This window comes from Odocoileus virginianus, chromosome 14, assembly GCF_023699985.2.
Source record: "Odocoileus virginianus isolate 20LAN1187 ecotype Illinois chromosome 14, Ovbor_1.2, whole genome shotgun sequence".
NCBI classification, from domain to species: domain Eukaryota; kingdom Metazoa; phylum Chordata; class Mammalia; order Artiodactyla; family Cervidae; genus Odocoileus; species Odocoileus virginianus.
In genome coordinates this window covers 37,291,405-37,317,159 of record NC_069687.1, presented here as the reverse complement: position 1 = coordinate 37,317,159, position 25,755 = coordinate 37,291,405, and the positions used below count along the sequence as shown (strand labels likewise).

The following is a 25,755-nucleotide window of genomic DNA, read 5'->3' as shown; positions in this document are numbered from 1 at the left end:
GTTCTGACTGCTCTTTTGCACAGAATGGGAGGAGAGGAAATGCCCCAGATTTCAAATTGAGAGAGCTGTGATCTAGTCTCAGCTCTGACGGTATTTAGACTTGAACTTCCCAAGTCATTTGGGCCTCAACTTCCTCAATAGGCTGGAATAGATGAACTCTTTCTTAAGCTTTGTGACTTCACTTTGACAGTTAAGTGACGTGTGCTGTGCTATGCTTAGTTGCTCAGTTGTGTCTGATTCTTTGCGATCCCATGAACTATAGCCCGCGAGGCTCCTCTGTCCATGGGGATTCTCCAGGCAAGAATACTGGAGTGGGTTGCCATGCCCTCCTCCAGGGATCTCCCCAACCCAGGGAGTGAACCCATGTCTCCCACAATGCAGGCAGATTCTTTACCATCTGAGCCACCAGGGAAGCCCATGAATACTGAATTGGGTAGCCTATCCCTTCTCCAGGAGGTCTTCCCATCCCAGGAATCGCACCCGGGTCTCCTGCACTGCAGGCAGATTCTTTACTAGCTAAGTCACCTGGGAAGCCCTTAAGTGACATAAACAACCATTAATAACAATATACATAATTAAAATACAATTGTGGCATTTGAGCTGAAACCACCAGAGAACACCAAATGCAAACACCATTCAGGTTCCAATAGCCTCTGTGCAATAAGCCTTCCACATACTGGTAAGAAGAATAAATCCAATCCGAAAACTTGAAACATGAAGGAAAAAAATTGCTAGCTTGGGGAAAAGAACTTAAAAAAATTAATTTGAAACACATTTTCCTTGCTTCAACTTACTATTTCTGATTATTCTGTTTCCTTTTAACTCCAGATGTAAAGAAAGCCCCATGTTATCTTCCATTTTAAGTAAGAAATAGGAAATTCATAGTTGTGGTGCTAATGTGATGAAATAACATGCCCACAGAGGAATCCTGCTGTAGACGCAGTGCAGCAAAGCTAATTTTTTGGGTCTTTTTTTTTATGTCTGTCTTTCATTGCCTGCCTTCCTTTCCCTGCCTTTCTCCTTTTTTCCCCCTCCTTCTTTGCACCCTCTTCCTCGCCTTCCTTCCTTTCTTTTATGGCTGGGTATGTGCTGTTAGGTGCTGTGGCCCCATGGATCCCTGCCCCCTGTTATCCACAACCTTAAGGATGTTCTCCCCTTGAGCAACTTGCCTTTAGTCTGTGGAATATAACAGCATTGAGGGGATGTCGCATCTGTGATTAGGATACAAAAGACTGTGACTTCGCTCTTGCTGGCTGGCTGAGTCTCTTGCTGGTTTTGCTGAAGCAAGCTGCCATGGTGGTAAGAACCACACAGCAAAGAACTGAGGGTGGCCTCTGGTCCACAATCAGCAAGAAGTTGAGGCCCTCAGTCTAACAACCCTCCAAGAGCTGAATCCTGGGAAACAATTGCTTAGTGAGCGTGGAAACCGATCCTTCCCCAGTCCACACTACAGATGAGACCACAGCCCTCGCTGGCACTTTGAGCACAGCCCTGTGAGAGAATCTGAAGCAGGCCCACCTGCTAAGTCCATGTGAAGGAAGGATAGGGAAAAATACTAACCATAGTAAATATTTGAATGTTGTTGATATATAAGGAATAAATCCAATATATCAGGGCTTCTCTGGTGGCTGACGGTAAAGAATCCACCTGCAATGTGGGAGACCTGGGTTCAATCCCTAGGTTGGGAAGATCCCCTGAAGGAGAGCATGACACCCCTCTCCAGTATTCTTGCTTGGAGAATCCCCATGGACAGAGGAGCCTTGCAGGCTACAGTCCATAGGGTTGCAAGGAGTCAGATATAACTGAGCTACTAACACATTAGAACTCAAAGAAGCATTTAAGAATGACATAAGTCACAAATAGAATATGTCACAATGAGCATAGGAAAGGGGGTAAATTCCCTTTTGGAGGCAAGAACTGCAGTATGGCTGGTTGCTTCTCTTTTTCTTAGATTCTTCCTGCTTCAGCTGTTACCACTGTGGTTGAAGACATTCAGCATTCCTAAGTCCATTTCCTTAGAGTCATACTGAGCTTTTCCAAATCTGAGTGGTACTGGCCTAACCTTAAAATGAGCACCTGTCTATTAGATCTAAAAATCCCAGTAGAAACTTGTTCTGTGTTTCACTATAAAGATGACCAATGGTTATGATACTCTCTGAGGTCCTCTCTGATGAGCCACATACAGTCATTTCTAAAGTAGAAATACTTCCTACCTGCTCGTGATTTTTTTTTTCAGTATAGTCCTAAGACAGTGTGGCAGCCCACTCCAGTACTCTTGCCTGGAAAATCCCATGGACGGAGGAGCCTGGTGGGCTGCAGTCTGTGGGGTCGCGAAGAGTCAGACACGACTGAGTGACTTCACTTTCACTTTTCACTTTCATGCATTGGAGAAGGAAATGGCAACCCACTCCAGTGTTCTAGCCTGGAGGATCCCAGGGATGGGGTCGCACAGAGACGGACACGACTGAAGTGACCTAGCAGTAGGAGCAGTAGCAAAGACAGTGTAGTACTATCCATTTACAGCATCTCTTAATGTTGCAATGGACAAAAGAAACCACCTTTGACCCTAAATTAATTCTCACTAAGATAAATGACTATTCCAACTTAAGTGGTCCTGCCTCCTGAAGAAATGTCAGTATTAATAATGCTCAGCATTCAAAATATTAATAATAAATTTGGGATTTATTTTCATTCTCTTTGGGGTTTCATTTTGAAAATAACTGTAATGACATACTTATTTTAGTTATTATTACTAGGTTACATACATCATGCTATATATTACATCATGTTGATGATATTCTGCTTATATTATCTCCTTTAACATGAATAACAGCTCTAGAAGGCAGGTACTATTTTCACTTAGAAATGTGGGTAAAACTGGAGTTCAGAGAAGTGAGCTGCCCATAATTATATTACTGTTGTATGCAGATGGGATTAAAACACAAATCTATGTGATTTCATCTAAACTCTTAGCACTAGCAAAAAATAGTAGCTTTTTTGTTAGATAATTCTCTCTTGCTTCTCAAAAATCCCCAGAAAGGAAGGATGATAAGCAAACAGATGTGCTCTTAACTAAACTCTTGGTAATCTGTACCCCAGCGAGCCCTAAGAGCAGGATTTCCTAACTGTGACTGCACAGCAGAATCAACCGAGGAATTGTGAAAGATACTGACTGATGCCTTGGTCTACTCCCAGAGGCTTGACCCAATGTGTCAGGGGCGCAGCATGGGCAGTGAGATTTTTTAAAGTTCACCTGTTGCTTGAAATATGTAGCCCAGATTGAGAGAGCCACTGCTGTAGAGAAACACTGCTATATGTAAGCACTGAAAAGGTAGCTTCCCACATCCGTTAGGTTCTCTGATCAGTTCTAGCAGAACTATAGATCAAGAGTGATACTTGGTATTAGTCCTGTGAGCCAAGTTCTGGACGGTGCTAGAAGGATATGAATGTTAATCATGGCCTCAAAAGAATATAATAATGGTTCATGAACCCTTGGAAAACTAAGAGATATTTCAAATACATGTATAAAATGTTACATCTAAATGTTAAACCTGCCCAAATTTCTGGTGGACTATAGACTGGTAATAAAAATTAAAAGTAGTATTCTTACTGAAATTATTACTTTAAGAAAGCTTAAAGAGAGTTTTACTACAATTCAAGTTTTGAAAAAAAGTCAATTTACATTCAATGAAGACAGAAGGACCACGTCAGAGTGGCTGGGAGGCACTGCTGGTGGCCCTGCATCGCCTTTGACAGTGACCACGGCTGACTGCAGCCAGACTGGCCGGGCCCCCTTCCCGGCCCGTGGCTCTCCCCTTGGAGGAAGACCATCTTCCTGGGCAGCACACAGACATCAAGCAGCTGCCACAGACTGAAATAGTCGTTTGCCTTCTTCCCCCCTGTTCTCTCACCAGTCATGCTCTCCTGTCCTCAACTCGTGACAAAACAGAAACAAAAACCAAATGAAATCACAGACAAGTTCCCAATGTGCGCTTGAGGGTTCAGGGTTAGAAGAGAAGGAGGAGGAGGAGCGGCTGAAGTGGGAGGGGAAGGCTGGAAGGAAAGGACACCCTTCTTCCTGGAGCACCAGGTCACGGAGGGGAAGGCAGGCACACCACAGCCACGTGCCCTTCAATGTACCACCTCCACTGCAGCCTGTCGTGTGGACCATCTGCTGTCAACAGTCCTGGACGTGTGCTATCGCCGCTGAAAGGGGGTTGGGGACTCAATGTCTTGTGAAGAGACAACCTTGCTCTCTGACCAAAGCATAACAGAGTGCAGACAGTTGACAGCTGCCTTTTGAATTGGGTGGCATAGACAAACAGTAAGGAAAGAAAACAAAAGCCGTTGATATGATTAAGAATGAAAACTTGCAAAGGCATACAAAAGACAACAATTTTATAGAACAGACAAATGAACTTCATAAGTAAGTAAGTGGAATGGGCTAGGTGGTTGAATTGTGTGTCTAAAATGTTATCTTTTATTTTTTTGGTAAAGCCTAAATATTTGCTGGTCTTCCTGGGGACTAGGTTCTGGACTGAGGGGCACTTGTAAACACTTAGGTGGAGGGAAAAGAATCCCTTGCCCAGCTTTCTGGAGTCTTCCCTTTTGAAATTCTGCTTTGAGGCCATGCATCCCTGGTGGCTCAGATGGTAAAGAATCTGCCCACAATGCATGAGACCTGAGTCTGATCCCTGGGTTGGGAAGATCCCCTGGAGAAGGGAATGGCTACCCACTCCAGTATTCTGGCCTGGAGAATTCCATGGACTGTACACAAACAGTCAGACATGACAGAAAGAATTTCACTTCACTTCATCCTTCTCCAAAGTACACTTGTTATTTTCAAAGCACTCATCTATTTGAAGAGCTTCAGAAATTCAGTGATTCCTCTACCCTTGGACATCTTACACCCTCTTACTAAATAAATGTCTTGTCTTTGATGGATGCTAGCCTGTCAAAATATGGTAAAAGAAGTATGTAAACTTCCTGGTTGATCACTATTGTTAAGTAACTAAGCTGCCTTACAGATAAAATGGGCTTCCCATGTGGTGCTAGTGGTAAGGAACCTGCCTGCCAATGCAGGAAATTCAACAGACTCAGGTTTGATCCTTGGGTCAGGAAGATACCCTGCAGAAGGAAATGGCAACCCACTCCAGTGTTTGCCTGGAAAATTCCATGGGCAGAGGAGCCTGGTGGACTACAGTCCTAGGGGGCTGAAAGGAGTTGGACATAACTGAGCACATAGATAATCTAGTGTCAAAGAACACACGTTTTAAAAGTCTGGTAGGCTTTTTATAACCTACGAATTACCAAATGGTTCTGAAACTGTGACTACTCAGTTTGTATAAGCTATTGGAAAAAAATCTTTAACACTGGAAATTGGCAAAGAATCTAATAAAGTATTTTGCATTGGACGGTACTAAATGTAAGGAATTCACCTTCATGCTTGATTTCCTTTATGGTTCTCTGCGGAACTGAGGAAGGCACAGCTGTAAAATCTGCCTAGGCACTTAAATGGCTTAGAGTTCAGAGCGAGAGTTCACAAAATTTTCCCTGAATATTCATTTCTTTCTTTTTTATTATTTTAAATAACTCTAGTACGATTTTAAAAATGGATTCTTGGTGCATTTAAAACACTGTAAGTTTGACTAAAACAAAGAGTTAGTGAAAACATCCAGTTCAGTTACTTTAAGATGAATGTCAAGTCAAGTGAACTTTACAGTGTCTTGGAACAATATTTGTGGCACATGTGGTCTGGCAGGGAATTTAACTGGATGCAGCCCCTGTGGATAGCTCATCTGTATGGCAGTATTAGGAAACAGAGCTGTGCATGCAGTACTGTTAGCATTTAAGCCTCTATCTTTTCACCAAAGTTTGTTTTGTTGTTTTATTTAATTTTCATGGAACAGTTTCATTATCAAATGTATTTACTTCCCTTCTGAAACAGTTGTGGTTGAACATAATTAATCCTAGTTTTGAATATTCAGGGTAATTAATTAATCATCCTTCTCTTTCCTCTCTTCTCCATGGCATTTATTCAATATATTTAGCTTACTCATTGCTTTCCCTGGTGGCTCAGAGGGTAAAGAATCTGCCTGCAATGTGAGAGACCCAGGTTCAATCCCTGGTTTGGAAAGATCCCTGGAGAAGGGAATGACAACCCACTCCAGTATTCTCACCTGGAAAATTCCATGGACAGAGGATCCTGGTGGGCTACAGTCCATGGGGTTGCAAAGAGTTGGACATGACTGAGCAACTAACACATACACATACACAGTACTTTCCCATTATTTCACTCAATTCTCTAGGACAGAATGGTCACACACTTTCCTATCTAAGACTTTCTCTCTTCTCCCATCAATTGTCTTAAAATTGGGTGGGGAGGAGGGAACACTATTTTTCCTGGTGTTTTTTCTCTGGCTATGGAGCAGGATCTACCAAGGCAGTTGCAGCTGCTCCAGCTTCTAACAGTGTAGCCTGCTGGAAGATGAAAGGGGAGCGTCACCTCCAAGATGCATACTTAGAGCCCTGCAGGACAACTGACTTAGGAAATAGAACTGCCATAGTTTCATTATTAAAAAAAAAAATCTATATAGCATGGTTTTAATATGTCAAAGAAACAGTTAACACTAAATTTAGTAAAATTTATTTTTTGTTTGGTTGAAGCAAGGGACATCCTAGATAACATAATCAAATGATTAAAATATAAAGCAAGAGGATGTGGAATAATTGAAACCTCCAGTAGGAATGTAAACTGGTATAGTCACTATAGAAAAAGTTTTAACAGTTCTTCACACATTAGATGGGGCTTCCCAGGTGGTGCTAGTGGTAAAGAACCTGCCTGCCAATGCAGGAGACGCAAGAGACGCAGGCCCAGTCCCTAGGTCAGGAAGATCCCCTGGAGGAGGGCATGGCACCCACTCTAGTATTCTTGCCTGGAAAAACTCCAGGAGCCTGATAGGCTGTAGTCCATGGGGCCACAAAGAGTTGGACATGACTCAGCATACAGCATGCGTTGTTAATTTAGACATGCCGCTGTCACAGTATAAGGGTTTATAGCTCACTGTGCAGAAGACAGTACTAGAAGGGGACTTCCCTGGTGGTCCGTGGTTAAGACTTCACCTTCCACTGCTGGGGGTGTGGCTTCTATCGCTGGTCAGGGAGTTAAGATCACTCATGGCCAAAAATCCAAAACATAAAACTGAAGCAAAATTCTAACAAATTCAATAAAGACTTTAAAATGGTCCACATTAAAAAAAAAAAATCTTAAAAAAAGACTACTGGACCCCCCTGTCATATGAAAATGTCCCAAGCGAAACTTAGCTGAAGCACTTGTGAATGAGGTTATCAGGTTCTTTTTAGTGAAATGATCCCAATTCCTGGAAATAGGTGGCTGGCAGAGTGGCTATACTCAGAATTAGCACATTGTATGCTGGAACTTCCTGGGGAATTAAAAATAATTACTGATGCTGTGTTCTACTCTTTGATATTCTACTTTAACTGATAATATATGGAATTGCCAATTTAGTTATCTGGCCATTGGATTTTTAAAAGCTCCCCAGAGATTTTAAAGGACAGAAAAATTCAAGAACCACTGACTTATATCATCTTTTCCCTTTTGAGTCCAGGAGACACCCTGCTTGTTCCCACCACTGGAGCCTCTTGTCTGGTTCTCACAGACAAGTTCTTTGCCAGGAATGGGAGGCAAAAGTACATGTTGGTGTATTCTCATCCAAGCCTAAAAGTATAGTCATGCTTTGCCAAAGTCAAAACTCTTGTCACTGAAAAACACAAACCTCCTAAAGTCTCAGGGGAGCCTTCTATCGCCAGAAGAAACCAAATGATGAGTGAGTCTTTATTTTCCCCTCCTTGTAATTTTGTCAAAGCTGTTTAATTCTCACTGATGATGATGTAGTTTTCTATGTAATTTCATTTCTAAGGTTTGGAGTTTCAAATGCAGTAAAACAGGGTCTTTTTTAATGAGGACACCAAAGCATTTTAGTTTTAGGGTTACAGGCACATGCAACATGAATTCATTCATTTGTCCACTTATTCAACAATCATTGAACATCTGTTTATGTGCCAGGCTCCAGCTTAATGAACATCATCACTTGCTGCAACAGTAAACATGGTCCCAGGATGATGGCAGAGCAGACAATTTTATATCAAGAGGCTGGGCCAGTTCCCTGAGAGAGAATTGGCCTGGTCATTCTTTCTTAATAACTTTTGCTCTGTGGATACTCTCTTGCTTGGTATAATTTAGTCTCACTACATGTTTGAATTCTGAAGTCTATATTCAGATTTTTAAAATGTTTCATGTATATATTTCTATTTCCGTAAAAGAATGTCCAGGATGACAAATGCAAAGATAAATATGGTATACACAGCCATGGCTTCCAAAATATGAGAGCACATTTTTCTACAAATACTTATATACATATTTCTCAGGAACATAGCTTGTAATTCTTGTGTGTGTGTGTGTACATGAATTTTTAAAGGTATTTAGTGCTGCAGCAAGGCAGCTGTGTCACTCTTCATTCTTCTAAACCAAGAACTGTCAACCAGGGTGGGTTTCCTTTTCAGTAGATGTTTGCTGGAGACATACTGGATTGTCACGGCTGGGGGAGGGATGACATTTTTCAGGTAGAGGCCAGAGATGCTGTGAAACATCCTACAGTGCACAGGAGACGCCCTGTGACCAGATAACAAAGAATTATCTGGTCTAAAATGATGATAATGCCCTCTTCCAAACAAATAATTTAGACTATTAAAATTACAAAGTAGTTCTCCAAAATTTAAATATGTACCCAGGATGGAAAAAGCTAACACAAAAATTGAATTTTTTCTTTTTCTGCTCAACAATGAAAAATGTCTTGCATTTTTAACTTGTTTGGGATTTTAAAGAGACTTTAATAAGACACTCTTATTAATCAAGAAGCATTTATGTGGTACCCATTATGTGTAAGGCTTTTTTGAGTGTTGTGGGGATTATGAAAATAACATGACACATGGATTCTGCCTTTGAAGAGCTGTAGTAGCACAGGAAATAATATGTGAGAAGTAGTAAAAGGTAGTTTCAATAAAGATAATAATTGCTTTAGGAAATCAAAGAAACTTGTGATGACTCATAGCTGAGGGTGGAGAGAGAGAGGAAGTCTTCAAAGATGAGTCAGGAGAGAGTGGTGAACTTATCCTAGTTTGCTGAGATGGAAAAAGATTGATGATGGTCAAGAACCAAATGCCACGAGAGCCATATCTGTACATAAGGTTGGGCTTATTTGTCCTCTTTGGGTTGAGTCAGAATCTGCATTCTAACAAGTTCCCAAGTTATCTCTATTATGTACATTAAAGATTGAGAAGCATTAACTTAAGGTATCTGACTGCCAGCTAAGGGCTCTTTCAAACTGGACCAGTGGTTCTCAACGCTGGCTGCACATTAGCATCATCTGGAGGTCTTTAACAAAATACCTTCCAGAGATCTAACTTAATTAGATAGGGTAATGCCTATACAGTGTTAGATGTCACTTCTATTTTTATTTTTATTTTATTTTTTAAATCGGAAAAGTTTTCAATTAGCAATAATCGCACCTCGGATAAACCTCATTGGCTACGATACTGCCACTGCACAAAGCTCACTTATATTTTTAAAATATAAACACTACTCTCTGTACAGAGGGAAAAAGACTGAAGTGATACTTAGGCATTGGTATTTTTAAAAATGCCCCAGGTGACTCTAACGTGCAAGCACTGTTGAGAACCTCTGAATTAGAACAATGAGCTTCTATGTTAGATTAGTACAATGAATTCCTTAGCAGATATATTGAAAGGCCCCTTAAATGCCGAGTCCTGTGAAAAATACGCCAAATAAGGTTAGCAAGGCAAAGCAGCATGCATTGAAATCTCCGAGGGGAACTAGATAAATGCCCCAATTATGGGGATGTTGAGTGTGTCTGTGTCGGCTCTTGGAGATGGCAGTGTGGTGAACAGCACAAGCTCCTCTGTGGGTGATCTTCCTGGGGTCTCCCAGGAAGGCCCAGCCTTAAATTCCATTGTGTGGAGCAGAAACACATGCTCGCAGCTGTGTTCAGGGGGAATTAAAGCTGCACTTCTAAGCATACAGGGTGTTGTGAGGGTGCAGCTGCCTTAACTGTGGGAGTCATGGAAGTTAGTGTGAGATTCAGTGCCATAGATCCTGGGGGTAGAGCCAGATCCGGGCTCCAGGACAGCCCTGTTAGTCCACACGGCAGAGTGGCCACGGCTGCCTTTGTGGGAAATGACTCTGTCTCAGCGGAACACATCAGACCAAGCCCTGGCAATCGTCCAGCAGCAAGTTTCCCAAGTCCTCATAGCTCGTCATTTATTCACTCCTCCTGCAGTTCTCTGCTGGAGAGATTCATGTGTTTTGAGAGAGATGCTTTTCAAGCTTTAGTATGAGAAATCTGAAGTTGAAATCTTGTTAAAATGCAGATTCAGTAGGTAGGACCTGAGAGTTTGAACTTTTGACAAGTTTCTGGATGCTGCTTCTGGTGACCACATTCAAGAATTTAGATCTGTGTCATCCAGTATGGTAGCCATTAATGTCATGTGGCTATTGAGGGCTTGAAATGGGGGTACTGTGACCAAGATTTTGAATTTTTAATTTTATTCAATTTTAATTAATTTACACTTAAAAATGAAAGCAGTGTAAAATGTTTTTCCTTAAATATAACTTTGTTGCAATAGGACTACATTTCATTTCTCTGAAACTCTGGCATCCCAAGGTGTGATGTAAAATACACACTGAATTTTGAACATTATGAAAAAATAATGTAAAATATCACAATATTTTATTAGATTGATTACATGTTGAAATTATAGTATAAATATATCTTATTTAATATTGGGCTAAATAAAAGTTAATTTTACCTCTTTCTTTACTTTTTTAATGTGGCTAATAGAAAATTTAAGATTATATGTGTGTGTGTGTGGAGGGGTGCTCAGCTGTGTCTGACTCTCTGTGAACCCATGGACTGTAGCCTGCCAGGCTCCTCCATGGAATTTTCCAGGCAAAAATATGGGAGTGGGTTGCCATTTTCTACTCCAGGGGATCTTCCTGACCCAAGGATTGAACCTACATCTCCTGCCTCCTGCTTTGGCAGGCAGGTTCTTTGCCACTGTACTACCTGGAAAGCCCTAAAACTGCATATGTAGTGCTCATATTTCTATTTGACAGTACTGGCTTAGATGGTAGAACTGATTTCAAAAGAAAAATATTTAATTAAAAAGGAAGAATTCAGAAAATTCATTGCATCAGCTTAATCATGGAAGACCTAAAAAAAGTTGCTAAGCTGGCAAACTGTATAAAGTTGAGGTATAAAGCTAATACCCATTTCAACAAATCCATTCTCTCTATCCACTGTCCTGAGAAAGCTCGGGGATTTCACCTAGTTCATGGACACTCATGGGCCCCTCAGCAAGAGACCCAATCCAACCTTCCTGAGCAAAGCTCCTAATCGATGTTTCTTTCCTACCTCTAAAACACACCCACCTCTGTTTCCAGTCTTAGACCCTTGGTGAATAGCGGCATCGAGGAGCAGCAGAAAGAGCACAGCTTGAAGGCCAGCTGGATGTGGGTGTGAATCTCAGATGTGCAACTTGCTAGAAATATTATATTTTCCCACGTGTAAGATGAAAGCAAAATGCCTATCCAGTTGCTGAAAATGAAATCAGATTATTTACGTCAAGTGCCTGACACGTGACTGGTTTTCAACAAAGAACCATCACCATTATTACACAGGACAAACTCACTAAATTTAAAATTGCATATGAAGTTCTCATATTTACTCATGTGGATTAGTTAGATCCTCACTCCTTCACCTATTGAGTTTCAAGGCTATTTTTGAAATATAACAGGGCCTTATACATTGTAATAATTTAGTCTAAAAACATGGTTCACAATGAGAATCTGAAACACCGAAATGATTCACATAGAAAGGTATTTGAAAAAAGTAAAAGTTGGTTGTTCAGTTGTGTCCAGCTCTTTGCAACCCCATAGACTAGCCCGCTAGGCTCCTCTGTCATGGAATTCTCTAGGAAGGAATACTAAAGTGGGAAGCCACTCCTATCTCCAGGGTATCTTCCCAACCCAGGGATCGAACCCAGGTCTTCTGAGTTGCAGGCAGATTCTTTGCCATCTGAGCCACCAAGGAAGCCCAGAAAGATATTTAGGACTAGGAAAATCTACTCAGAATCCACCAAAATGGAAACTACTTTCTTATTCATGTATCCAGTCAGTCTCAAATGTAAAACATATTTTTGTCAGAAGTAATGGGCTCTCTAGGTTCTATAGCAGGGTTGATACTTTAGAGCAGCTAACTCTTTATTGTGAGGGCTATCCTGAGCTTCCCAGGTGGCTGAGAGGTAAAGAATCTGCCTGCCAATGCAGATGATGCAAGAGACATGGGTTCAGTCCCTGGGTTGGGCAGATCCCCTGGAGAAGGAAATGGCAACCATTCCGGTATTCTTGTCTGGGAAGTCCCATGGACACAGGAGCCTGGTGGGCTACTGTTCATGGTGTTGCAAAGAGTTGGACATGACCAAGTAACTACAAAACAACAATTCTGAGCACGGGAGGATGTTTAGCATCATTCTCTACCCACGAGATGCCAGCAGCTCTGCCTTCTCCCCCAGCTGTGACCACCAAAATATTTCTAGCTAGTGCCAAATGTCTCCTGGCATTTGGGGACAGTGCTCCATGGGAATGTACCACTCATTTTAGTGTCTCAATTACCAATGCCCTGATTATACTGAAATTGCACTTAAAATTAATAAATGGAATCATTTTTATTGTACATTAGTAAAAGCATTTTACTTAATGCGTAAAAGTTCTTTTTGACTACCGTGGACACTGAACTTCTCATGTGTGCTAAGTTCTTGCCCCATACTTCTCATCTCATCTTGACAACTCTTCTGTGAGGAATGGTGTGTGAGAGTGTAATAATCTTTATAGATAAGGAAGCTTAACTTCAGTAAAGGTACAGCATTTTTAGCCAAAGCACAAACCAGCAAGCAGCAAGGCTGGGGTTTGAATCCAGATTCTTTTCATTTCAAAATGTTTTTCCTCATACGCAGAACTGGTGTTTTCAGTTTTATTTGGTTTTCTCTTTATGGTAAGGTTGCTTTTTTGGGATCAGGCTCAGAGATTTATCAGCTTCTATGAGCTGTCAGATAGCATGTAGAGACTAGAGCTTAGAGATTAGGTGTCCTGTACTTAGTCTGAGAAGGTCTTGTACTTCACCTTTTAACCGATGCAAATCAGAAAAGCATGCTTATAGTCAGAACCATATGTATCCCTAACTAGCAGTGTCAGATTCCTTCAAAATAAGAAACTAACAACAGTCCTTGCCTCTGTGAAGTTTTCAGTATAGTTGGGGAAATAAGATGTACACATATAAAATGATCAGAAAATAAATCATTTAGGAAATACTGGAGTAGCTGTATTGATCTATATAAAGAAAAGGAGAAGCAGTATTAATTACAATGGATCTAGAATCTTTCATAGAAAAGTTTGGATGGGAGGAGAGAAAAAATGGAGGTGCATTTTAGGAAGTTGATCATTTATAACAGATATTATACTTCTAAATTTGCCATCTTGAGTTAAGAGAGGAGGTTAAATGCATCTTGGTGAATATCTGCTTATCCATGGGTGGACAACATTCCATTGGGGGAACTCTCGAGAATCAAGGACATACAATCATGGCCCATATTTGTTTCTTTCTCTCTTCCAAGTCAGGATTTCCATTCACTTCTAACCATAACCCAAAAGACAGACAAATATATAGAAGAATTAGAGACATTTATTACAGACATAAAAAGAGAATTCTGAGAACATGACTTTGGCAATTCCAAACAGAAGTTTATATGTAGTCACACGCTCTTAGAGCTGTGACTACAGTTAAACTTACACTCAGTGAGGCCCACCATTTCACTCAGCTGAAGAATATAATGTTAAAAAAAGGAGAAATGAGTTGGCCAAGGTTACACAGCTGGTAAGAAGCCAGGCTATGTGTCACTGCCTCCATGAAGTAAAAATCATGGTCACTAAACATGATGACCTGATGATTATTATGGATTTACTTCACATCTGACAACCTCTAAATACTCACCAAATTTCAAAGTGTCACATTTATAGAGTGAACCAAGCTAAATCCTGAGCCCTAGACTCTATGACAATATTAAACCATGTCTAGGATCCCTCCTTTTAGAAAAAATAGGCCACTAATTACGCACTTTGAAAGCTATTAAGAAACCCAGATGAAATATTTTAAGTACTAACATTCAACCACATAATGAGTCCAGAATTCCATGCATAACTAACCTATTTTTATTACACTAGATGGCAGCAAATAGGTATCTAGGTATATAGTCAGTTAACTAGGAAATTGAAAACAAAATGAACTACACACAGATTGTAGTTCATACAATATTCACTGAGTAAAGTGGAAGTCCACAAGTATTAATCTCTTGTATGCTCTCAAACATTCTTGAACTTGTGGTTCTTGTATGTTGTTTACTGAGACTCCTTCTTATATATAGTAGGGTGCTAAAAATTGTGGTGAATTGTTGCAGTGCTGAACTGTAGAATCATTGACTCTTGGCAGGTAGGGCAATATTTTATTTATTTACAGAATCTCTTCTCTGGCTATCAGAGGATAGGGGATGTGCAGTAGTGAGAAGACAGGTCTGGGAAGAGATGTTGCAGGATATGACCACTACGATGCACAGGGTGGAAATGTCTATTAACAAAAGCAGGCTCTAAATACTGGCAGGTATTTAGAAAAATTGAGGCTACCTAATCACCAAAAGCACTGAAAGACTGTCTAAGTTATTGTCTTCAAAATGGACCATGTAAAATGATCCACTGGGAATGAAAAGAACATACTAAAGCTTTTATTAACATATGTGTTTATCTAACATAGAAATTAAGGATTACTAATAATGAACATCATGGTAAATAGATGGGGAAACAGTGGAAGCAGTGTCAGACTTTTTTTGGGCTCCAAAATCACTGCAGATGGTGACTGCAGCCATGAAATTAAAAGATGCTTACTCCTTGGAAGGAAAGTTATGACCAACCTAGATAGCATATTAAAAAGCAGAGACATTACTTTGCCAACAAAGGTCCATCTAGTCAAGGCTATGGTTTTTCCAGTGGTCATATATGGATGTGAGAGTTGGACTGTGAAGAAAGCTGGGCACCAAAGAATTGATGCTTTTGAACTGTGGTGTTGGAGAATACTCTTGACAGTCCCTTGGACTGCAAGGAGATCCAACCAGTCCATCCTAAAGGAGATCAGCCCTGAATATTCATTGGAAGGGCTGATGCTAAAGCTGAAACTCCAGTACTTTGGCTACCTCATGTGAAGAGTTGACTCATTGGAAAAGACCCTGATGCTGGGAGGGATTGGGGGCAGGAGGAGAAGGGGACGACAGAGGATGAGACGGCTGGATGGCATCACCGACTCGATGGACATGAGTTTGAGTCAATCCCGGCAGTTGGTGATGGACAGGGAGGCCTGGCGTGCTGTGATTCATGGGAGTCTCAAAGAGTTGGACACGACTGAGTAACTGAACTGAACTGAAACTGAATAATGAACATGAACAGTCAAAGGGAGCCTTCATTCAGTTGTGTCAGAGTCACATGCCACATTTGGCATGAGAAGGGTTCTGCAGGAAGGATGGGCAGGCATAGTTTAGAGAGTTGGTGAGTAGTTCCTTCACTTGTCTCTTTTTTTTTAACATGTTAGGGCATTTTTAAAAATAGGTTCTTCATGGCTGATTTAATGGCTAAACAGATTAAACTGATATTATGGTGGTTTAGCTAATCATAACACAGGAAATAAATGATTTAAAAATATTCCTGTAATGATATCATTTATATGTGGAATCTAAAATATGGCATAAATGAACCTATCTACAAAACAGAAACAGACTCGGAGACATGGAGAACAGACTTGAGGTTGCCCAGGAGGAGAGAGGGAGGGAGAGGGATGCGTTGGGAGAGTGGGTTTGGTAGATGCAAACTATTAAATATAGAATGGAGAAGCAACAAGGTCCTAATGTATAGCATGGGGACTATATTCAATATCCTGGGGTAAACCATAATGGAGAAGAATATTAAAAAAGTGTATATACGGGTATAACTGAATCACTTTTCTGTACTGCAGAGATTGGCACAACACTGTAAATCAACCACACTTCAATAAAAAAAAAACTGAAGAAAAAATATTCAAGTAAAGAAATCTATTATTGAAAGTAATTCTAATGATGCCAGCCCAAGTCAACAATAAGGCATTGGCCTAGCTGATGCTTTTCTTATCCGTACAATAGCTTTATCCAAATCTGATAGGAAGCTGATTTCCCAAATGGGAAATTATCCTAAAGACTATTTGAAATATAGATTGACATCTTCTACAACTACTCTCCATTTTTTTAAACATCTAACTTGATATATCTTATTCTTTTCAGATATGAGACTGAGATTGTAATTAAAGCAAAGTAATGAAATAAATGTAGCACAGATCCAACCTTTCAAACTATGTTTCCTAAACTGTTAAATGAAGACTTCTTTCTCCAAAAGAAGTAAACTTCAAACACACTGCAGGAAGTATTTTGTTTTATCAAACACTGGACTATTTTATATTGTTGCTTGGTTCAACTTAAGACTTTAAAATGTATATTTTTATAAACATTCTGTAACAAAATATATTAGAACACTGCACATAAATTAGAAATATGGAAGCATATATTTTGTGAGTTTTTAAAAAATTTTACTAAATATTGGGATATAGAATCCAAACTTCAGTGACCTATGATTGAGCATAATCCCTTTACAGATGAATGAGCAAAATGAGGCCAGAGGCTTAGAGACTACTAAGGTCAATACAGAACATTAATTTTTAAATTCTTTATATCTAGACTCCATTGCTTTCTATTTGCTTTCATCCCCTTTTCAGGCTTAACTTATCAGGTATACATTTAGATACACAGGACCAGGGCAGACCACTAGACCTTATCCTCTTACAACTCTCCAAATGCCTTTATCCTTAAAGAATTATTGTTGGAAGCACAAAGGTGCAAGGAGTAGTAAAGAGAAGGCATCTGGCCATCACAAAAAATGCAACTATGTGTGATAGAAGGACCCAGATACTACAGCAGAAAGATACCACAGGATAAGTAAGTGTTTATTCCTATAATTAATCTTGTCAAATGAACTCTCATAAGCTAAGCAAGAGAATTACTAAAAATGTATTCACTCTTTTGAACTGCACAGGAAAGTGAGGAATGAGTTAAAAATAAAAAGGTTGATGTGGTCATGGAGAAAATCGTTTGGTATTCTGGGGCAGGTACAAGAGAATTTCCTTCCCAGATGAGGCATTTCCCTAGCTCCAGTAGTTTTTTTCTCCATGTTGGCTCCCTCTACTTTGTGGAGCTATGATCAATGATCTACATAAACCCTGCAGCAGAAGGTATACGTGGTCTTGGGTGACCACTGTGCTCTCCACCAGGGGAACTTGAGAAACACCTAGGCTTCAGAGCTCCACTCCAGACCAAGTTCTCTGAGAGAAGCATAGGAATCACTATTTTTGCTTCCCTAGTTGATTCGTATACTTTTGGGTCCCAACTCTCTGGCAGAATGTGTTGTATGGCAGGGGTCCCCAACCTCCAGCCATGGACTGGCACCTCCCATCAAATCAGTAGCAGCATTCAATTAGAAATAAAGTACATAATAAATGTGATATGCTTGAATCATCCCCAAACCATCCCTCCCATCCCCTTCCTGGTTCATGGAGAAATGTTCTTCCATGAAACTGGTTCCTGGTGCCAAAAAGGGTGGCGATTGCTGCTGGATGGTAACCACAATCGGAGAAAGAGGTTTCCTTGCTGGTCTGAGATCATTAGGGGCGCCCTCTTCAAAGACAGTATTATAGTCATGCTGTGAATTTCAGTAAGATATAAGAGAATGTTTGACCCATAAAGAAAATTAAACACTAGAAAGGATTCATTTAAGAAGAGATGGTAAATCTTTACCTTGAAAGGGAAACCTCTTTTTGGTCTTCTGAGATGTGCCTTTGCTTATTTGGCGGTAGTGGCAGGGCACTGGGACAGATTCAGCTAACACTTACTACATGCAACTATGTTCCAGAAACATGTACATTTAATGCTCAAGGTAACCATAGAAGGCAGTCAGTGTTATTCCCACTTTACAGATGGGAATGTAAGACTTTGAGAGGATAAATGTCTTATTTAAGTTCATTCAACTAATAAGAGGCAGAAGTGGGATTTGCACCAGATCTCTGAAATTCACAACTAGTACATTTCCCACTGCCTTTGCACCACTATCCTGGTTTTAAAATTCAGGGTACCATTAATAAACAGATGAGAGAAAAAGTAAAAGTATGGTTGTTGTTTAGTCACTAAGTCATGTCTGACTCTTTGTGACCCGATGGATTGCAGCCCACCAGGCTTCTCTGTCCATGGGATTTCCCAGGCAAGAATACTAGAGTAGGTTGCCATTTTCTTCTCCAGGGGATCTTCCCAACCCAGGGATTGACCCTGTATCTCCTGGTTGGCAGGCGGATTCTTTACCACTGAGCCATCTGGGAAGCCCCAAAGTAAAGAGGAGACAGGAAACAAGAAGGGAACAGCTAGTGTATTCGGTGAAATGGAAATATGCAGGCATTCCCTCTGACCATTTGATAGAACTATAATAACCCTTACAGTAAAGGGGAGTAAAAGAATTTCTCTAAACTGATGACTTATCACCCATGAAGTTGTGGGTCAACAAACAGGAAATATTCACTTGGTTTGAACTAGAACATAAAGTTCCTGTCTTAAGAGAAATTTACAGGATTGTCAACAATGACAAGTGGTCGGGTCAGCTGTTGAGTTTCACATCTTCCATGGACAGAGCAGTCTTAATATCCCCCTGGAGCCATGGTTCAGCACTGATTCAAGAAGCAGTTAACTCTCCATTAGAAGCCACAGCTGCCACTTCGTATATCAAGCAAGATTTCCTGGGTGGTCTCTCACCATACCATAATTATTAATGTGATTTTATTTATGGACTCGAACAGCTCTTAGCACAGAGCCTCATGGTTGTTATCCACTGAGCCAATACAGCCACACTGCATTTGTTACATGCCCATGATGTAATTTCATAAGCACAACATTAATTCCCTGTTTTGCTATTACCTCTGCTTTGCATTGGTGTTTTTGATCAATGTAGGGACTGACAGAACAGTCCTGGGGTTTAGAACAAGACAAGAGTGGTAGATGGAGCTAAGGCTTTGGGGCAAGTGTTCTGAGTTTGAATCCTTGCTTATCTGATTTTAGAAAATAACATATATTTCTGGAGTCTGAGTATTCTCAAATTCAGTGAAATGGGAATGTAAGAGTTAACTTACTGAGTTATTGTGAGATAAACTCTAAAAAGTGCCCACTTAACAAATGCCAATCATCTTTCACCCAGGAAATTTGGCTACTGTAATTCACATACTAGGGTTGATAGTAATATAAATATTATGAAAACAAGAGGTAATATTTATTGTCAGTGCTTGAACAGGCCATCTCTCAGACTGTCCTCAGAGCTTTGGTATATTAACTCATTCAGTATTTCTAACAAGTATTACGAGGTGGGGATTGATGGTAACCCATGGTAAAGGTGGGAAAACTTTGACCCACAGATGGAAAATACCATGCCTAAGAAGTCCTATTTCAAAGCCCATACTTTCAATCACTGTGCTGTGTTCTGTCTCTTCAGTCATGTCTGACTCTTTGTGATCCTATGGACTGTAGCCTGCCAGGCTCCTCTGTTCATGGGATTTTCTCGGCAAGAATACTGGAGTGGGTTGCCATGCCCTCCTCCAGGGATTGAACCCATGGCTCTTGCATCTCCAGCACTGCAGGCAGATTCTTTATCGCTGAGCCTCCAGGGAAGCCCCTCTATATCACCACTTCCCATTATTCTAGAAGAAGAGTTCTATATCACAAAGATGTACAGAGGCAGTGGTGATGAGCAAGGGTGCCTGAGTCAGTCAGTGAGAAAGTGAAAGTCGCTCAGTCGTGTCCAACTCTTTGTGACCCCATGGACTGTACTCCATGGAATTCTCCAGGCCAGAATACTGGAGTGGGTAGCTGTTCCATTTTCCGGGGGATCTTCCTAACCCAGGGATCGAACCCAGGTCTCCAGCAGCTGAGTCACCAGGGAAGCCCGCCTGAGTCAGTTCACCTGGGTTTGAATTGCCACTTTGTACTTCTGAGCGATGCGTGCTTTGAACAAGTCCTCATTCTCCTGTGTACCATCTCCTCATCCACTAAATACGGATAATAGTAGGATTGTTATGAGAATTACTGATTTAAAATATGTAAAGTGTTTAGCACATAGTAAACATGATGAAAACCCCATTATATTAATAAAATATTTCCATGTGGTAAATCTGACAATGGATGTCTTCAACACTGGCACTGTAAACAATCTGTCCCTACCCCTTTCAATGATTACAAACCTTTCCTTATAATTCTGCATCAAATGATAACTTTGCCAGTGTTTTATGAACTAAAATATTATCTCAATTTCTTCTTAATGCAATAACCCATTTTAATAACCCATTCTGGCCTCTGTAATGTGAAGAGTAGTAAAACTCATTTGGGTCAGTGAAATCACAGGGTAAGAAAAAGAGGAGAAATAAAAAAATGGTCTTTAAAAGTAGGCACTCATTAGATCAGAGACCCCATCTGACATGCTAGCCATACCCACCATATACAGACTGTAATTTTGATAGTTCATGCTGTAGCAGTGTCATCATTTTGAAAGACCTACTTTTAAAGACCATATTTTATTTTTTAAGGTCAAAAAACCTGAGCTCAGAATGTGAAATCTTAAAGCTCAGAATTCCTTAGAGTTGTCACAACTACCTGTGCTACGGCGTCTAGTACCTTCCTCTTGTCTGTTTGGTATAAGGAGTGGGATGTGAGCATCATTTTACTTAATTCTTTTGGCAGAGAGTTTACCAGAGTCTAATTCTGAACTTTTCTTTGGCCAACAACTCTTGGTTTATGACTTGTAATTTGAAAGCTATGTTATCAGCACAGTTATACAGGAAAGGAGCACTTAGAAATTTCTCTTTTTGAATAAGTCTAAATAAAAACAAACACAACTGAATAATGCCCCAGATAGTTAAATATATAGGTCATTTATAAAATTTAAAACAGTTCTTTTTTCTTTTGTACTCTTTTGGGTTAATTTTTTTAAATCAAGAGTTTAATTCATGGTTGATGCAAATATCCTATCAGGTTGAAAACACACTTTAAAAATAGTTGTACTGGGACATAATGCTTAAGTAGAGAATATAGCAGAAGCCCTACAAAATGAAATTGGTTAATATAACTTTCCCTTTTAATTCAAAACTACATCCATCTTTGGATTGATAATATCAGTCTAGAAAAAAGTTTTTGAGTAAACACATTTGCTGGACAGATGAGAGAAAAAGGATAAACAGAAACTGAGGGGCAGAGAGACCAGAGATTGAGAACAGTTCAGGGCCTTCTCTGGAGGTCCAGTGGCTAAGACTCCCCACTCCCAATGTGGGAGGCCTGGGTTTGATCCCTGGTCAGGGAACTAGATCCTGCATGCTGCAACTAAGACCCGATACAGCTAAATAAATAAATATTACTAAAAAAATTTAAAAAAAAGAGAAAAGTTCAGCATGTCACTCTAAGGAGTATGTCTCTCCTACTTCTCATAGCTCCAGGATACACTACAACCCAGCTGAGAGAAAAATGTGCCTCTTGGTCCATGTATGTCTATTAACTTGTGGTCCCTGACCAGCTCTTCTCAATTCCTAACTGGTAAAAGGCTACTAAAGAATGCTCAAACTACTGCACAATTGCACTCATCTCACACACTAATAAAGTAATGCTTAAAATTCTCCAAGCCAGGCTTCAGTAATACATGAACCATGAACTTCCAGATGTTCAAGCTGGTTTTAGAAAAGGCAGAGGAACCAGAGATCAAATTGCCAACATCTGCTGGATCATTGAAAAAGCAAGAGAGTTCCAGAAAAACATCTATTTCTGCTTTATTGACTATGCCAAAGTCTTTGACTGTGTGGATCACAACAAACTGTGGAAAATTCTGAAAGAGATGGGAACATCAGGCCACCTGACCTGCCTCTTGAGAAATCTGTATGCAGGTCAAGAAGCAACACTTAGGACTGGACATGGAACAACAGACTGGTTCCAAGTAGGAAAAGGAGTACGTCAAGGCTGTATATTGTCACCCTGCTTATTTCTTATATGCCAAGTACAGCATGAGAAATGCTGGGCTGGATGAAACACAAGCTGGAATCAAGATTCCCAGGAGAAATATCAATAACCTCAAATATGCAGATGACACCACCCTTATGGCAGAAAGTGAAGAACTAAAGAGCCTCTTGATGAAAGTGGAAGAGGAGAGTGAAAAAGTTGGCTTAAAGCTCAACATTCAGAAAACTAAGATCATGGCATCCAGCCCCATCACTTCATGGCAAATAGATGGGGAAACAGTGGAAACAGTGGCTGACTTTATTTTTCTGGGCTCCAAAATCACTGCAGATGGTGATTGCAGCCATGAAATTAAAGGACGCTTGCTCCTTGGAAGGACGGTTATGACCGACCTAGATAGCATATTCAAAAGCAGAGATATTACTTTGTCAGCAAAGGTCCATCTAGTCAAGGCTATGGTTTTTCTAGTGGTCATGTATGGATGTGAGAGTTGGACTGTGGAGAAAGCTGAGCACCGAAGAATTGATGCTTTTGAACTGTGGTGTTGGAGAAGACTCTTGAGAGTCCCTTGGACTGCAAGGAGATCCAACCAGTCCATCCTAAAGGAGATCAGTACTGCGTGTTCATTGGTAGGACTGATGCTGAAGCTGAAACTCCAAGACTTTAGCCACCTGATGCAAAGAGCTGATTCATTTGAAAAGACCCTGATGCTGGGAAAGAATGAGGGCAGGAGGAGAAGGATGAGAGAGGATAAAATGGTTGGATGGCATCACTGACTCAATGGACATGGGTTTGGGTGGACTCCAGGAGTTTGTGATGGACAGGGAGGCCTGGTGTGCTGCGGTTCACGGGGTCGCAAAGAGTTGGATACAACTGAGCGACTGAACTGAATTGAAATGGCTACCATGCACTAAGCTTTCTGTATCATTCTTAACACTGCACAGGGTATCCACTCAAAATCCAGTTCAGCCTTGAGAATCTGGAGTTTCACTAACCTCTCTTACAATTTTCAAGATGATGGAAGGCCATGGAAAGATCAGAGATGTGGCTGGGTGGAGCCTGAAGGTCACTTGGGACTAAACCATCATAAAATAAAGACTTTGCCTTTCAGGGGTGAATCAGACACACTTTAGGGAAACATGTGACTGATGTGGTTTCTTTAGGATTCAATTATAGGAAGCCTAAGCCTTGACAACATTCATGAAAGTCTCCTAGAATCACTTTGAAACAGGAAGGAAGGGGGCAGGACACAACCTTTAAAAAATGATATAGCCATAGGACATGACAAAGACTGTTAAAACCAACCAAATCCAAGATGGTGGAAGATTCGACTTCCAGTAGACCTTGAGCCTCATTAGATGCTCATTATAATACACTAGCATGCTAAATGGCACCCTCACCAGCACCATGACAGTTCTGAGGTCAACCATAAAAGGCCAAAAGTGGGCAGTGGCCCAATTCCTGGAAATCTCTGTCCCTTCCCCCAAATTACTGGAATAATCCTCCCACTCATTAGCCTATGAAATTACCCAGCCCATAAAAACTAACCATGCCATATTTCAAGGCTCTCACCTTCTGAGATGGCCCACACTCTTGTCTGTGGAGTGTGTTTCTCTCTAAATAAATCCACTTCTACTATCACTTCATCTCCAAATTCTTTTGCGACAAAGCAGGAATCTCAAATTCACCGGGAACAACTCTAAGGGTCCTTACTACCCATGCAGGACCCTTTTTTGCTAGAATGGAGAAATAAGGAAAATCCTATTTGCTTGATCTCTTTCCCCTATTTGACAACTCCACTTTCTGCCAGCGAAGTCCCTATGCAGCAGGTTAGATACTAAGTCCACTACATTCTAAAGAAGGCCTATAACCATTTAAAATCACCTTGGAGTTAATAGTTGTAAACTGGCAGTGGCTCCCTGCACTGACAAATTTACAGTACTTGGAAACGTGGTCAGGATAAAGGCTATGTTACACCCTTATTTGGGGCTTCTCTGATGACTGAGATGGTGAAGAGTCTTCCTGCAATGCACGAGACCCAGGTTTGATCTCTGGGTTGGAAACATCCTCTGGAGAAGGGAATGGCTACCAACTCCAGTATTCTTACCTAGAGAATTCCATGGACAAAGGAGACTGGTGGGCTACAGTCTGTGGGGTTGCAAACAGTCGGACACAACTCACTTTTACGCACTTATTTGGGGCATCTGGTTCAGGGTCTCAAGAGGACAATTACAATGACAGCAATATATCACACACTTCAGAAAGAAAGACTTCCATATGCTGTATATTACCATCACATTCACTAATATCATATATTGTATTTCAACTATTAGCAACTGATGTGATTACAAAGTAACAAAACATCATTTTAATCATTATGCAGGCATTCATATATTTAAATAACATTATCTTTAAAAGTGAGTACCTTGGGAAGCTTTAAATAAATTCCAATGAAGTTGTTACTTTCTTCTAAAGAAATTATCTTTAGAGTTAAATTAATTCATGAGTCACATAAGCAAATCAGTCCTATTACTTTTTAGTCTGAACCAATCTAATTTAGTAATACTGTGAAAGTTTTTGGAGCAAAAAATTTCATTATCTGGAACTGGCTGGTACTGGATTTTCCTGTCCTTGCTTGCAATTTCCTCAGGCAACTGCAGATAGCTGGGGTAGTGAATATAATTGAAGTATTTAAGTGTCACTATTGTTCTCTGTAATATTATCTCCAGTAAATTTATATGGCCTCTTATATGACTGAGTAACATCATGGTGTAAGGAAAATAGGGACAAAAAGTCCTCAAATAAATTGTAAGACTTCAGGTTCAAGGGTTATACCTCCTCTCTTTCCAACCCCTGGCCCCCTAACCATTCACTCCCTAGGCCATTTAGGATAGCTTTGTGCTCTTAATAGAGGCTCAGTGCATGCGTGCATGCCAAGTTGCTTCAGTTGTGTCCAACTCTTTGCAACCCTATGGACTGTAACCTGGCAGACTTCTCTGTCCATGGGATTCTCCAGGCAAGAATACTGGAGTGGGTTGCCATGCTCTCCTCCAGGGCATCTTCCCAACCCAGGGATTGAACCCCTGTCTCCTGCATTGCAGGTAGATTCTTTATCCACATATGCTCAATCCACTAGGTTGAAGGTTGAAACTTACCTTTCTAGTTTTTTCTTCCTCCTGGAACCTACATTTCTTAAAGAAAAGGACTCCAGTATTCCCCCTGGCTGGCTGTTCACCAAAGTAAACAGAATTTTCAGAATATTCTCCATTTTCTCAACCTGTCACACTGCTTTAGAGCAGTCAAACCAAATCCTTGTATTGAGCTGCTTTATTTTCAAATCTCTGCGAAAATCATCTCCATTCCATGCCTAGGATCATGCTTTTTGGATTTAATTATTTTCACCAGTTCTGATAAATCATTTCATCTCCTGGCTGTTCTTTTGTGCAAGAGGAG

The 25,755-nt window shown here is 40.5% G+C and overlaps 1 protein-coding gene, 1 long non-coding RNA gene and 1 pseudogene across 7 annotated transcripts in view; 1 reads left to right on the top strand and 2 right to left on the bottom strand.

Moving 5' to 3' along the window:
- GHR (growth hormone receptor) overlaps positions 1–25,755 on the bottom strand; it is a 297,127-nt gene that overhangs the window by 39,524 nt on the left and 231,848 nt on the right. The window lies entirely within an intron of this gene.
- Positions 1–25,755, top strand: part of LOC110133979 (uncharacterized) — a 202,283-nt gene that overhangs the window by 68,779 nt on the left and 107,749 nt on the right. The gene's annotated exons all lie outside the window — the stretch shown is intronic.
- LOC139038313 (U4 spliceosomal RNA) lies at positions 9,552–9,633 on the bottom strand (annotated as a pseudogene).